Consider the following 15140-nt stretch of genomic DNA (forward strand, 5'->3'; position numbering starts at 1 on the left):
CTCAAAACCTTTCTCCTCGGTAGCATTACTTAAACCAAATAAATCTTGTCGAAGAAAAACTTATCCACCACAAGGTAACATAACCTAAATGCAACTAAATGCAACTAAAATGTTGTGCATACTTTGTTTAGACGAGCAATAACTTAAGTGAAAAGACTAGAAATTGAGTCTTTTTACGGAGTTATCACACCCCCAAACTTAAGCTATTGCTTATCCTCAAGCAATGTACAATAGCTAGAAGAAAATTAAAATTGTCATGGAAAAGTAATGTTAAGAAAATCATATGGTTTGAGATTTCATCCCATAACAAAAATAGTTGGCCTCAACATGTTCGACAGTCGTTTCAGTCAAGTCCCTTCCCTAGTCAGGATTCCTTGCTATTGTGTGTGCGTGATTGTAACCAGTCTATGCATAAAGGTAAGTAGAAAACTTAAAGTAAGCGCTTGTGGTTTTTCAAGGCATCAAATTTTTTGTCAGGCTTAGTTTATACTCCTAGTTATTTATCAACGTTTTATTTCTTTTTTTTGGAGTCAGCTCATCACACCTACCGTTCAACACTCTAGGTGAAAGGGAGCACACCTTCCACCCCCAAGCAAGTCGGCCAGAGTCATCCTATGACTACTTTCATTCACTCATATGCTGCAACAACTCTTAATTTTTTATGGAGTTTCTTTATTTATGCCTTTGCATAGAGGAGTGTCCCTTTTATTTTTCAAGTTTTAAATACTAGGGAGTTTCACCTTAACCTTACAATATTTTTCAAGTATCAGCCAGCAGAAAGTTCTTTCCTAAAGATTTTATAGATTACCCTAAGCAGGGACAACCTACAATCTTGTTTGTTCAAAGAATCAGGTCTAGGGTTGGTTCTCTTCCTTAGACAGTCTTACAATAATTCTGGCCTAGGCAATCAAATTATGCATTCATTATTGGGCATCCCTAATTCATTCATAACAATAATCTTAACCTACTTATGTCATGAAAACTAAAATTTTCAACCAATTATCATCAATTTCTTTTTAACAAAGTATGTCAAAATATGGAACAATAACTCCCCCAAACTTGAGGGATGCATTGTCCTCAATACATGAGAACTAAAACTACATGATGCTATATGCATATACAACAAAAAAACTAGATTGGAACTTATTATGATGGGGTGGCTTGACTGGACGCCCTCGTTCGGCGTCGTTTGGGAGGAGAGGGACTCTCTGATCCCGAGTCCACTTCTACTATCGTCGAGGGAGACGGTTGAAGTATACAGCCTGTTGTTTGCTTGATGCTCTTCTTGCTGGTTGAGGCTTGTGCTGGAGTTGGTTGATCAGCAGTAGGATTCAGTTGTGCATGAACTGGTGCTGGACTTTTAGCTAATTCCGGGACTGGCGACTGACAAGGGACTGAATAGGACCACGCTCGTGTCACTTCGGGACTGGAGTGAAATCTTCATCGGAGAAGAAGTTGGGTGGGGTATCTTGACTGCTCTCAGAGGTTAAAAAAGTTGAGGAGCTGAGAAACTCTTCTATGTCCCCTTGGCCTTCCTCTGGTACAGGTGAGACATGGGTTGCTAGTGGTGGCACATCTATGGGTACTTATATGGGAACCTCATGAGGGAAATTTGATGTCGAGGCGTGGAATGTATTGCCGCCAGCATTGTATTTTAGTATGGCGTTGGGGAAGGGAGGCAGATTGGCGGTTGTTATCGGGAGCAACTCTTTGAAAAAGGCGTTGAGCTACGCGTCCCTTGCCTTGATATACTCAAAAAAGATCTCCATGTGATCCTCTAGGAACCCTATCTTCTCACGCGTTTCTCACATATACATAAACACTAGGACCATTTTAGCCGCGACAACCGATTTTGCTCCTTGCTCCAGATCTTCATGCGGGGCTTTGTCATCGAAAATCATCAACTCGGGTACCTTCTTCTTGGTGATACCCTCCTTGGATTTAATGAAATCCTCAAAGGGATCTTTAGGGATCTTTTTTTTCTGGATAAAGCGGTTATCAAATTAGGAAACAATAAATTTCCCCAGTTTTTTTGGCGCACTCATGGATTTGCTCGAAGATAAGTTCTCCAACATTGATCATTCTTCCGTATATTATCGAGTGCAAGAGCATCAATACTTTAATGAGGAAAGTTGTGTTGTAAGATGTTGGCATAAACTTACCCTTGAGAAAATGGTTCCACAACTTAACGATCGATCGATGATCGAGTCTCTTCCTCATTGGGACATTTCCTTCGAACATGGCCCACCTGTAGCATAGATCTTCTAGAACTCAACAGTATGTTTCCAAGTCTGTTTCATCCATAAATTTATTGTGCTGCTCCTCCACTTTCTCCAACTTGAAGTATTTATTGAGTTCTAAAGGGGAAAATCGAAGGAGCTTTCTTCGGACATATATCATGTAGTTGGACAGGTCTTCGAGATGTGCGTAAAACTCCTTTACCATCGCTGGTGCTACGACTTTGGGATGACGAGTGAACTTCTCCCAGTTGTGCTTCTTTATCATGTCCATTACCTCCAGCTTGTGGTTTTTGGAGGATTTTGAAGTGTTGGGACTGGGGTTTTCCTTGATCTGGCCATGGTACTTGGTTGGTAAGGTGAAATTAGCAGTGGTGATGGGGAAGTTTTTATTGAGAGAAAGAAAAATAATTTTTCTTGGTAGAGAGAGTAAGGCACGATGAAGAAGAAGAATGAAGTGGGCGGATTTTTCTGGAAAGTAATGGGTAGTTTTAGGGTAAATTGGTCTTTGTACGAGGGGGAAAGATTTTACATTGAATGAGAAATTTATGATTGGACGTAAAGTGGGGGAAAAAGATTGTTTTCCCTCTTTAATTCTACCTCCTAAACCTTTTACCCTAGGGTTTCATTTCTTTTCATGCATGATATATGTCCCCATGCTGCTACGTGTACTCTGCATGCCTACAATAAATAAAGAAAATAAGATAAAACGGATAATGAAAGCAGAAAATAACTTAATTTATTTATGTACAAAATTCAAATTTTCGTTGCCTAGGCAACGAATTTTGTTCAAGTAAGTAAGGAAAACTATTGCGCATCATGTGCCATCGATGCCGGTTTTTCGCACATGATTGAGGCTCCTTTGTACTCCTTTTGCCTCTGCCCGTTCAACTTGAAGATGGAATCATCGTCTTGGTTCTGGATTTCTATTGCCCCACTGTTATGGACTCGATGCACGATGAACAATCCTGACCATCATGATTTTAGCTTGCATGGGAATAACTTAAGGCGTGAATTATAGAGCAATACTTTTTGTCCAGAATAAAATTGCCTCGGCAATATTTTTTTTTCATACCATCATTTTGTTTTCTCTTTGTATAGGTAGGCATTTTCGTATGCGTGTGCTCTGAATTCATCCATCTCGTTCAGTTCCAAGAGTCTTCTTTCTCCAGAAAGTTGAGCATCAATGTTTATCTTTTTGATTGCCCAGTAGGCTTTATGTTCAAGGTCAGCAGGTAGATGAAATTCTTTTTCGTAGACCAATTTGAATGGGGACATTCCTAGCGGTGTCTTGAATACTGTGCAATAAGCCCATAGTGCTTCATCTAGCTTTGGCGACCAGTCCTTACGACTTGGGTTGACTACCTTCTTAAGGATCTGTATGATTTATCAATTAGACACTTCGGCTTGTTCATTAGTCTGAGGGTGATATGTCATAGCTATCCTATGTCACACTCCATATCGTTTCAAAGCCTTGACAATCAATTTGTTGTCAAAATATGTGCCCTCATCGCTAATGATGGCTCATGGTATTCCAAAGCGTGTGAATATATTTTTGTGCAAACATTTTAACACCATCTTGGGATCAATTTTAGGTGTTGCGATGGCTTTAACCCATTTGGATACATAATCCACTGCCAAAAGAATGTATAATTCTCCATATGATATGGGAAAGGGTCCTATGAAGTCTATTCCCCATACGTCGAAAAGTTAAATCTCCAGAATATTTTTCCATGACATCTCATGCCATTTTGATATGTTTCCTTTTTGTTGGCAACTATCACATGACTTAGAGAATTCATGTGTATCTTTGAACAGGGTTGACCAATAGAATCCGAACTGAAGCACTTTTTTCGTTGTTCTCATTCAACCAAAATACCCTCTATACAGTGACGAGTGACATTGGTGTATAATATCTTTCTACTCTTCTCCTGGAACACATCTTCAGATTATTTGGTCTCCATATTGCTTGAATAGAAACGGTTCATACCAGTAGTAATGTCGCACATCATGTCAAAACTTCTTTCGGCCCTGGCTAGATAAATCAGGAGGAACTATACCACTAACAAGAAAGATAACTATGTCAGCATACCACGGCGCAACCATGCCAAATAATATTTTCTCATCCGGGAAATCCTCTTGAATTTATGCTATGTCAGAACAATCAGATTAGTTATCTAGCCTAGACAAATGGTATGCTACTTAATTTTCTGTACCCTTTTTATCCTTGATCCCTAAATCAAACTCTTATAGTAATAATACCCATCAAATTAGCCTAGGCTTTGCATATTTTTTATTGATCAAATATTTAATGGTAAAATGATCTGTATGCATAATTACCTTAGTGCCTATTAGATATGGCCTAAACTTAATCGAATGCAAATACTACTGCTAAGAGTTTTTTTTCCAGTGGTGGTATAGTTTACTTATGCATCATTAAGAGTATGAATCACATAGTAGATAACATGAAAGATTTTACTTTTTTGTTGCCCTAGCATCGCTCCGACTGCATAATCACTAGCATCACACATGAGCTTAAAAGGTTTGTTCCAGTCCGGTGGGATAACAATTGGTGTTGCCAAATGCTTCTTCTTTAAATCTGTGAAGACATGCAAATAATCATTAGTAAATTCAAATGGATGATTTTGTTGAAGCAAAAGACACAAGGGTTTAGAGATTTGAGAAAAATCTTTTATCAACCGCCTGTAGAAGCCTGCATGTCCAAGGAAACTGCGTACACCTCTCACGTTGGTGGGTGGGGGAAGGTTTGCAATTACTTCCACCTTGGCTTTATCGACTTCAATGCCTCGACATGAAATTTTGTGACCTAACACTATTCCCTCGGTCACCATAAAATGGCATTTCTCCCAATTTAGTACTAGGTTGGCCTCTCCACATCATTTCAGTACCTTGGATAAATTGTCGAGACATCGATCAAAATCATCACCTGAGACGGAGAAGTCATCCATAAATATTTTCATGCATTCTTCGACCATATCTGAAATGATTACCATCATGCATCTTTGGAAAGTAGCTGGAGCATTACACAGCCCAAACGACATTCGTCTAAATGCATAGGTACCATATGGGCATGTGAAAGTAGTTTTCTCTTGATCCTCTGGTGCTATGGCTATTTGATTATATCCTGAGCATCTGTCGAGGAAACAATAAAATGCTTTTCTCGCTAACCTATCAAGCATTTAGTCTAGAAAAGGGAGGGGAAAATGGTCTTTATTTGTGGCCTTATTAAGTTTCCTGTAATCCATGGATATACGCCAGCCCGTGACTATTCAAGTGGTAAGGAACTCATTATGTTCGCTTTTAACCACAATCACACTACCCTTCTTTGGCACACACTACACCGGGCCGACCCATGAGCTATTGGATATAGGATAAATCACTCCCACATCTAGCCATTTTATAATTTCCTTCATGACTACCTTCTTTATGATTGAATTGAGTCTTCTTTGGGGTTCCATCGAAGTACTATGGCTATCTTCCAAATTGATCTTGTGCATGCATATGGTAGGACTAATTCCCTTTAAGTTTGCCATTGTCCATCCTAGGGCCTTTTAATGCTGTGGTAAAATATTCAACAAACTATTCTCCTGTTCAGAGGTTAGATTGGCAGAGATTATTACTGGTAAAGTTTCATCAACTCCTAGGTATGCATACTTCAAATGCGATGGCAAAGTTTTAAGTTCCAATTTCGGTGCATGTTGTAAGGATGACTCTAGAGAGTTTACTTCATCATAATCTAGGGGTTCAAATTTCATACCTGATTTATTATGAGGAAGCCTCGATTGATCTTTTTTCTTTCATTCGTATCCTGTATTGGTGACGTTTTCAGGGCACTCATTGTTCAGATTTCTGTTTTCCATGCTATGATTCTCATAATAGTCTTCTGAAAATAATTCGACTGGGCCAAAATTTTTTTGTTCATGTATCTCGGTTGTAGGGTCATGGTACAAAGCGTTGTATTCGTCCAGCCTTAGGGATTCACTGCGTCCAAGGATTATCTTTTCTTCTACCTTTTTAATGTATTGACATTCCTCTAAGTTGTCCACATATCTCATGGAGTTGAATACATTGATGGTGACACTTTGCTCTCCTACTCGCATTGTGAATTCTCCACTTTCACAATCTATTAGAATTCTCCCAGTGGCGAAGAAGGGTCGTCCCATAATGATTGGTGCATTTTCTCTAGCTTCGTAATCCATGATGAGGAAATCAACTAGAAATATGAATTTTTCCACCTTTACTATAACGTCTTCTATTCTACCCTCGGGGTGCACATAAGACTGATCGGCCAGCTGTAGGATCACTGTGGTTGGACATGATACCCTTCTAGTGTCATAAATATGGACATTGGTATCAAGTTTACATTTGATCCCAAATCAACAAGAGCTCATCCTATTAAGTCATTACCGATTGAACATGGTATTATAAAGCTGCCAGGGTCTTTTTGTATTGGTGGGAGTTTGCTTACTACCGAACAGATTTCTGTTGCCATGGCAATAAGCTCTACCTTCCTTTTCTTCGTAACGATGCCCTTAAGAAACTTGGCATAGGAAGGTATTTGCTCAATGGCTTCGAGTAAGGGAACATTGATATACAACTGGTTCAGAACATCAACGAATTTATTGAACTGGATGTCATCATCATGTTTCTTCAATCGTTGAGGGAATAGTGGTGGAGGTCTCACATTGTCTGCTGTTGGTCTTGAGGAATCTCTCACCTTGGACATGAATTTCTCATTATTTTAATGATGTTTTTCTGAGCCTTCATTCATTTCCTTCTCTTCAGGCACTTTATCTTGTTCATCATTTTCATCTCGATCCTCTGGTTGTGTTGTGCCATGGAGAGGACTGTTTAGGTGTTCTTCCCCAAACTTGTCATTTTGGTTGACCTATTTTCCACTCCTTAGTGTGAGTACGCTACATTTCTCCTTTCCATGATGTTTAGTGATCTCAGTATCACTAGGGAGATTTCATTATGGGCGAGAATGTAATGCCGTAGCAATTTGTCCTACTTGATTCTCCAATGCTCTTAGAGATAAACTATGGCTTTGCAAAAGTGTTTCTTGGCTTTGTAACAAATTTCCTTGATTTTTAATTATTGTAGAATGTTCGTGCATCAAGGTCTTTGTGGAAGCCATGAAGTCTTTTGTCAAGGCCATAAATTCCTGCAATGATAACTCCAAGGAATTAGTATTGAAATTAGTATTAGAGGAAGAAGCTATACCTTTATTGTTTTGCCACGGCTGCTGATGATGCTGATTCTGAAAATGTTGATGGTCAGAATTATTCTGCTGTGGTATGTAATTTGTTGCGTGATTGTTGTTGTTCCATTGATTACTCCATGAAACATTCGGGTGCTGTCTCAACCAGGATTGTGCGTGTTTGAATAAGGGTGATTATTGCTCCGATTGTAATTGCCCACAAAATTGGTTGATTCATGATTTTTCGGACATTCACTCTCATGATGGTTGCCATGATTAAATATGCATGCGTGAGTGGTCACCTTGAGTTCTCTTACCTCATTAGGACGTTGCAAATTTTTCAACATATTAGTTATGGAAGAAAGTTGGGCAGCTACCGAATCCTTACCCTTTAATTCATATGCTCCATATATTTTTCTATCTGTTCTCAATCTTGTATTTGGGAATTGATAATCATTATTTGCTATCCCGTTGAGAATGTCAAAGGCTTCCTTGGTCGATTTGTCCAGTAAGATGCCATTTGCTGTGGCATCTAACATCATTCGAGTTGGTGCATTAACTCCGTTGTAAAACATCACCACTTGCGTCCAGTCATGGAATCCATGGTTGACCATTTACGAAGTAGACTTTTGTATCTCTCCCAACATTCGTACATTGATTCATCATCTCCTTGGTGAAAACTTGCAATGTCATTGCGAAGATGTGTATTCATATTGGGCGGATTATATCGAAGTAAAAAACTTTTGCATAAATATGCCCATGACTCCATTTAGCTAGAAGGAACTTCGCTGAGCCAGGCTCTTGCTTTATCGCGTAGGGAGTAAGGTAAAAGTTTTAGTTTAAGCACATCTTCATGTACTTTTTGTTGTCAAAACTAATCACATACTTTAAGAAAAGCACGAACATGTTACCTAGCATCCTCATTGGGTAAACCACCAAATTGGTCAACCATGTTTAGCATATTAAACATCACTGGTTTAAGTTTGAAATGAGTTACTTGTATTTCAGGTTCCACTATGCCTGGATTGAGGTCATCAAGAATTGGGTTCAAATGATCTCGTGTCGCTCTTGGCCTTGCAACTTGAAGATTAATTGCTACATCAGGTCCTAGATCTCTCATGTTCTCTTACATTTGAAGTTGGTTTAAATGTTCTCTAGTTCTTTGAGCATGAAGCTTTTGTGTGAATGATTACTCAACTTCAGGGTCGAATGGTTCCAAAGGTTTACCAGCAGATCTCAGGGTCATGCAATAATAAAAACCTACAAAAGAAAATAGTAAACTACGTTAGATTAGATAAATATAAGGTGACAACAAAATAACTTGTTATGGAGAATAAAAATTTTGTCAGTTGCCAATCCCCGACAACGGTGCAAAAAACTTGATCGCTTGTAAATGTATATGCTAAGGAAAGCAATTCTATGCAAGTATACACAATCGAATCAAGTAATATAGGGTACGTGAGTTATCGTCTCCTCAGGGATTGGTTTTGAAATTTATTTTCACCACAACTAGAACTAGTCGTCACAAACTAATTCCTACTAGCTTGTGAACTTAAAAACTAATATTAATAAAACAAGGAAATATTATAATGATTGCAAAAAAGTTTGGTTGAGGTAAAATAAATATGCAGAATACTGAAATAAACAAAATAAAGACAAGTGCTTATTTAAATATTATTCAAACAACCTCACATATTCAGACTTATCACAGAGCACTTATGCTAAATTTTTTTATTGACGACAATTACTCTAAGTCTAGAATGAATTATTATGACTTGCTTAAGCTTCCCGACATGATTACTAAGTATTCTAGATAGTTACTATGGCAATACTACTCAACGTTAACTATAACCCTTAGTTTGTCAGACTATTGTTGTAGTAATACCTCTCAGCGTGAACTATAGATGTTATCTCTCCTACTCTAGCGTCTATCCCTTTTAGTCGATTGAAACCCACTCCTTATCTCTAAGGTAGACAAGTTAGAACTTCACCATCCCGGATTCATTCCCTTGTTCACGTGGATCTATCTTAATTATCTCGAATCTAAGAATCATTATCTAGACAAAACGTAATCTCTCGATGCTCTTACATTGCCAAGACATGTTTTACCAAATCCCCATGCGGTCTCTCGATGCTCTTACAGTGTTAAGGTAAAAATATTCAAATAATGGACAAAATAGTCATGAGCAAAAACATAATTCATCATTCATTAAGTAGAAAATAATTATTTACTTAACACAAAGTTTAACACCAAGTAAGACAATCATGGTGCTATAAAAAATCATCCAAGTGTCATCGTTAATACAAACCTAAATATATAAAAAGATTAAGAACAAAGGAAGAACGACTCCCAAAACCGGGGGTTCTGTCGCAACAATTTCTTATCAGTACCATACCTGCCTTGGTGATCAGCTTCTCTCGAGACCTGATCACCGCTCTGCTATGGTCTGGCTATGGAGGGCACCAAGGAATGTTGGTTGGTAAACGGTGGGGAAGCACTGCAGTTGCTTGCTCACGCCTTAAGAAAATCTCTTCTCTTTTCTTTCTTGCCTCCTTCTTTTGGCGGCAACGACCAGTTATTTATAGAGAGAAATCTCCTAGGGATTTATATGGTTTGAAGATTCCTTAAATAACCGTTGTTATCTTCCCAGTCTTAAAAAGGAAAGGTGGCTGGCAACTGTTAGAATATTTAAGGCTTACTTGCACGTGAAGTATGTCATCCAACTGGCGTGTGACATAGGCAATTTTGTCATAACCGCTTCAGTCTCTTCAAATAAACCTTGCCTCAGCAAGATAAATCTGCTCCTCACGTTCTTATCTATTCCATTGGCCCTTACAAATTATGTTGTCACTACTAAAATGTTCTTCCTCTGTAGGTTTCCTGTAGATACACAATCCACACAAACCCTTTCTCCTCAGTAGCATCAGGTAAACCAAATAAATCTTGCGGAAGCAAAACTTATCCACCACAAGCTAACATAACCTAAATGCAACTAAATTCAACTAAATGCTGTGCATAATTTGTTTAGACGAGCAATAACTTAAGTGAAAAGACTAGAAATTAAGTATTTTTACGGAGTTATCACCTACTTCAAGATTTGAAGTGATAGAATTTCAACTTTGATATGTACAACTACTTCCATTTCGTAAATTAAAGAGAAAAGTGTTGCCCCCTTTAATGCACGCATAGTAGTTAAGTACCCGTACAGGGTAAAGGGTAGCTTCTCATGTCAGTCCTTGTAGGTTTCGGTGGTCTTTGTGATAATCTTCTCGACATTTTTATTTTTGGCTTCTACTGCCCCATTCATCAGTGGACGGTAGGTTATTGAATTAGCATGCTTGATCTTGAACTGGGAAAAAAGTTCATCCATCATATTTTTGTTCATATTGGTAGCATTTTCTAAGATGATCCTATTTGGCAACCCATATAGACATATTATCTATTTCTTTATGAATTTACAGACTGTAGAATGGGTGATGCTGGAATAGAAAGTAGCTTCCACCCATTTAATGAAGTAATCGATAGCCAATATAATGAAATGATGTCTATTTGAGGCATTTGGTGTGATTTCCCCAATGACATCCATGCCCCCACATAGAGAATGGCCATGGCGTGGTCATGACATGCAGAGGCTAAGGCGATGCATGAATATTATCAGCATATATTTGACATTTGTGGTATCTTCTCACATAATCGATATAATTTGTCTGCATTGTGGCCCAATAGTACTCGTATCTCATAATCTTTCTGGCCATAGATTGATCGTTCGTATGCATTCCACATTTTCCATCATGCACTTCTTCTAGAACACTTCCTGCTTCTTTGGTATTCACGCACCTTAACAAGACTTGATCACTGCCTCTTCTATATATAATCTCTTCATCAAGGACATACCCAAATGCCATTCTTCTAAGTGTTCTTTTATCTATTTTTTTATGTATTATGGGGATAAACTTAATATTTGATATACTGTAGGATATCACAGTACCATGGGTGGTCGTCTGCCTCTTCTTCTATGCTATAACAATGTGTTAGGTTTCACACTGTCCGCGAATTGTGACTACTAAATTTGGTCACGAAAATATGTGCAAGTATACACAATTGAACAAGTATCACAGTGATGAATGAGTATCGTATCCACAGGGATTAGAGGAAATTTATAAGTTCTGTCAAAGCAATTAACTACTTTACCTAAGTATAGTTAGTGATGGTATGTACAATTGAGAATGTTGTGGCAAAATGAAATGGATGTTGGTGGAAATAGAATGATGGTGTAATGGAATATGGTAGCAAATGGAAATGTAGTGGAAAAGTGGATGGAAATGTCTTCACAAAATTAAATTGAGTGTAGTGGAACCAATTGATAATGTAAAGGCAAAACTAAATGTAAACACTGGATTTGATTATAATGACTTTAGACTCCTCACAAAACAAGCTACTACGTGAATGAATGATAGGAGTTACTTAGGAAAATTAAGTCTACTTCTCATGATGGTCTTACTTCTATGCCTTATTTGCCCGACAGAGTTTACTAAGGGTGCCCTACGATATCTCTAGTCAAGGGACTCGATAGGTTCAGGATGCCATGGCAAAACATATTGGCATTAGCAAGTGCAGGGATCATATTGGTTCATATAACAGAATATGTCATGACAATACCACTTAATGGCATCACTACCATCTAACCTCTCGACCGAGCACCACTCCTTTTAGTCAATTGAAATCCTATCCTTATGTCTAAAGTTGGATTAGGCCTAGTTACTATCTAGAACGCTTACTTATGTGGATTCTACCTAGTTTCTCTCGAACACTAAGGATATTCTACTTAGTCAATCTCTCGAACACTAAGCAATCTCCTAAGGAATGGCTACTCTTATAGCTCCTACAACCTTAAGGCATTAAACATCTTAAGCAAAACAAATAATATCATAAAAAACAACCATCAATTGAAATAAAAATTAAATATCCATAAAGAACTCCCACAAAATAAGACTAGTTCATGGTGGGGTTCGAATATTCCAAGCAACAAGGCATGAAATTAATCCGTTCCATACAACCCAAATAAGATAAAAAAAAGAGCAAATAGCAAAGGGAAAAAGGAAAAACCTTTGACGTGCACTTTCGGAGCTCCCCTTGGCCACCACGAACTGTCTCAGCTCGCTAGCTCCTCTGTTACGCCTAGCTCGCCACTCCCTCTAGCTTGTTAATAGAGAAATGCCACGACAAAAAATGACTGACAGAAAAAGGAGAGACCTTTTTCTCTCTTAAATTAAGCTAGATTCGGGTGTGTAAAGTCTTTTCTTTTTCTGGTGGATTCATCTCCTATTTATATGGGGGAATAAATTTAGGAATTTGTGTTAAAATTTCTAGGATACCCTAAACTGGTCTCCTTCACGTGAGGAGGTATAGTAGATCTGGCAATGCTCCTCTCCTGGGCAGCTGGGTGTGGTCCCATCCTAGGTAGCTTGCAGGTGGGCATGGTCCCGACTGGATCAGCCAACCCAGGTGGCAGATGTTCCCTCCTAGGTGACTACCGGTTGAGGGAACGTGAAGACAAGGACAATTGGCTCTTGAAATTATCATCTTTCATCTTTTTCTCTTCCAAAATGTCGTCATTGGGATTTGCATTATGCACAACAGTCTCATCATGTCACAATAATTCCCTTTGCTTATCCTTGCTCCCAAATCCTGCACATCATCAAACAAAACTCCTTCCCCATAACGCAGTAGTGTTTACAAAATAAAATGTCATGACAACATATATTTCCACCACATGCAACCATATGCTCCTAAATGCATCTATATGATCCTATATGATCTTTTAGACAGTCAATAACTTAAGTGAAAAGGCCTTAAATATGGCCTTTTTATGGAGTTATCACACACATTTACAATCTGATTAGCATCATATCAACTTTTTTATTTTCTTTGAACATTGCATCCAGTGTGGCCAAAGCATCAACCATTTGATTATCGTTTTGGGGAAGAAAATTGAAAATGATCTCTTCAAAATTCTTTATTAGTTCAAGGAGAAAATTTTAGTATTTAACTAACTTCAGATCCTTTGTCTCCCACTCTCCTCATAATTGATATACCACTAACGAGGAATCTCCATATACCTTGAGCACTTTAATTCTTCTCTCCAAAGTTGCTCTTAGCCCTATGACACATGCCTCATATTTTTCCATATTGTTTGTGTAGAAGAATTACAATCTACTTGTAAAAGGGTAGTAGATATCTTCTGGTGAAATTAGCATTGCCCCAATCCCTTTTCCTAAGGCGTTATAGGCTCCATCAAAATAAAGCTTCCAGGATTTATCATTTGAAATGCTTTCTTCTTCAGTTAAGATGCACATAAAATCCTCATCTGGGAAATTAAAGTTCAGGGGCTTGTAATCTTCTGAGGCAGGACTTGAGAGAAAGTATACGATAGAACTTCCTTTTATTATTTTTTTATTAACATACATGATGTCAAATTCAGATAACATCTTTCATCTTGCCATTTTTTCATTTAGATATGGTGACTCTATCAAGAACTTCAGAGGATCGAGTCTAGATATCAACCACGTAGTGTGATATAACATGTATTGCATGAGCATCTTTGTAACCCATACCAAAGCACAACACAACTTCTGAATTAGTGGGTATCGAATTTCACAATCAATGAATTTCTTGCTTAGATAATAAATGGCTCTCTCTTTTCTTCCAGTCTCATCATGTTCTCCCAATAGGCATCCCATTGAGTTCTCAAAGACTGTCAAGTAGAGAATTAATGTTCTATCAGGAATTAGGGCCACCAGGATTAGAGCATTAGACAAATATTTCTTAATGACTTCCAAAATTTCTAGGCACTCGTCATTCTACACTTAAGGGTTGTTCTTTCAAAGTAGTCAGAATAATGGATCACATTTATCGGTTAACTGATTAATGAACCGAGATATATAATTTAGTCTCCCAAGGAACCCTCAAATTTCTTTTTGTGTATGAGGTGGTGGGAGTTCTTGAATTGCCTTCACTTTATCTAGATATATCTCAATTCCCCTTTTAGTAACCACAAAACCTAAGAGTTTCCCTGATATTACCCTAAAAGTTCACTTAGTTAGCTTAAGCTTCAACTGAAACTTTCTCAGTCTTTGAAAGAGTTTGCTTAAATTCAGAATATATTCCTCCTCAGTTCAAGATTTAGCGATCATGTCACCCACATAAAATTTGATCTCCTTATGCATCATGTCGTGGAATAAGGTCATTATTGTTCTTCGATAAGTTGCTCCAACATTCTTTAACCTGAATGCCATCACTTTATAACAGAAGGTACCTCACATGGTCACAAATTTCATTTTCTCCATGTCTTCAGGGCTCATTCTTATTTGGTTATACCCCGAGAAACTATCCATTAAGGAAAAAAGAGAATGTCCTATAGTATTATCCATTAATGTGTCTATGTGGGGTAGGGGAAACTATCTTTCTGGTTGGCTCTGTTGAGGTCTTTATATTTCACACACATGCAAACTTTCTTATCTTTCTTTGGCACTGGGACTATATTGGCAACCCATTCGGGGTACTTGGCTTCTTGTAGGAACCCTGCATTGATCTATTTCGTCCCTTACTCTTTGATCTTTAGTAGCATCTCTGGTCTCATTCTCCTAAGTTTTTGCTGGACTGGATTATACTCAGGCCTAAT

This window comes from Hibiscus syriacus, unplaced genomic scaffold (genome assembly GCF_006381635.1).
Source record: "Hibiscus syriacus cultivar Baekdansim isolate YM2019G1 unplaced genomic scaffold, ASM638163v2 tig00110241_pilon, whole genome shotgun sequence".
NCBI classification, from domain to species: Eukaryota; Viridiplantae; Streptophyta; class Magnoliopsida; order Malvales; family Malvaceae; genus Hibiscus; species Hibiscus syriacus.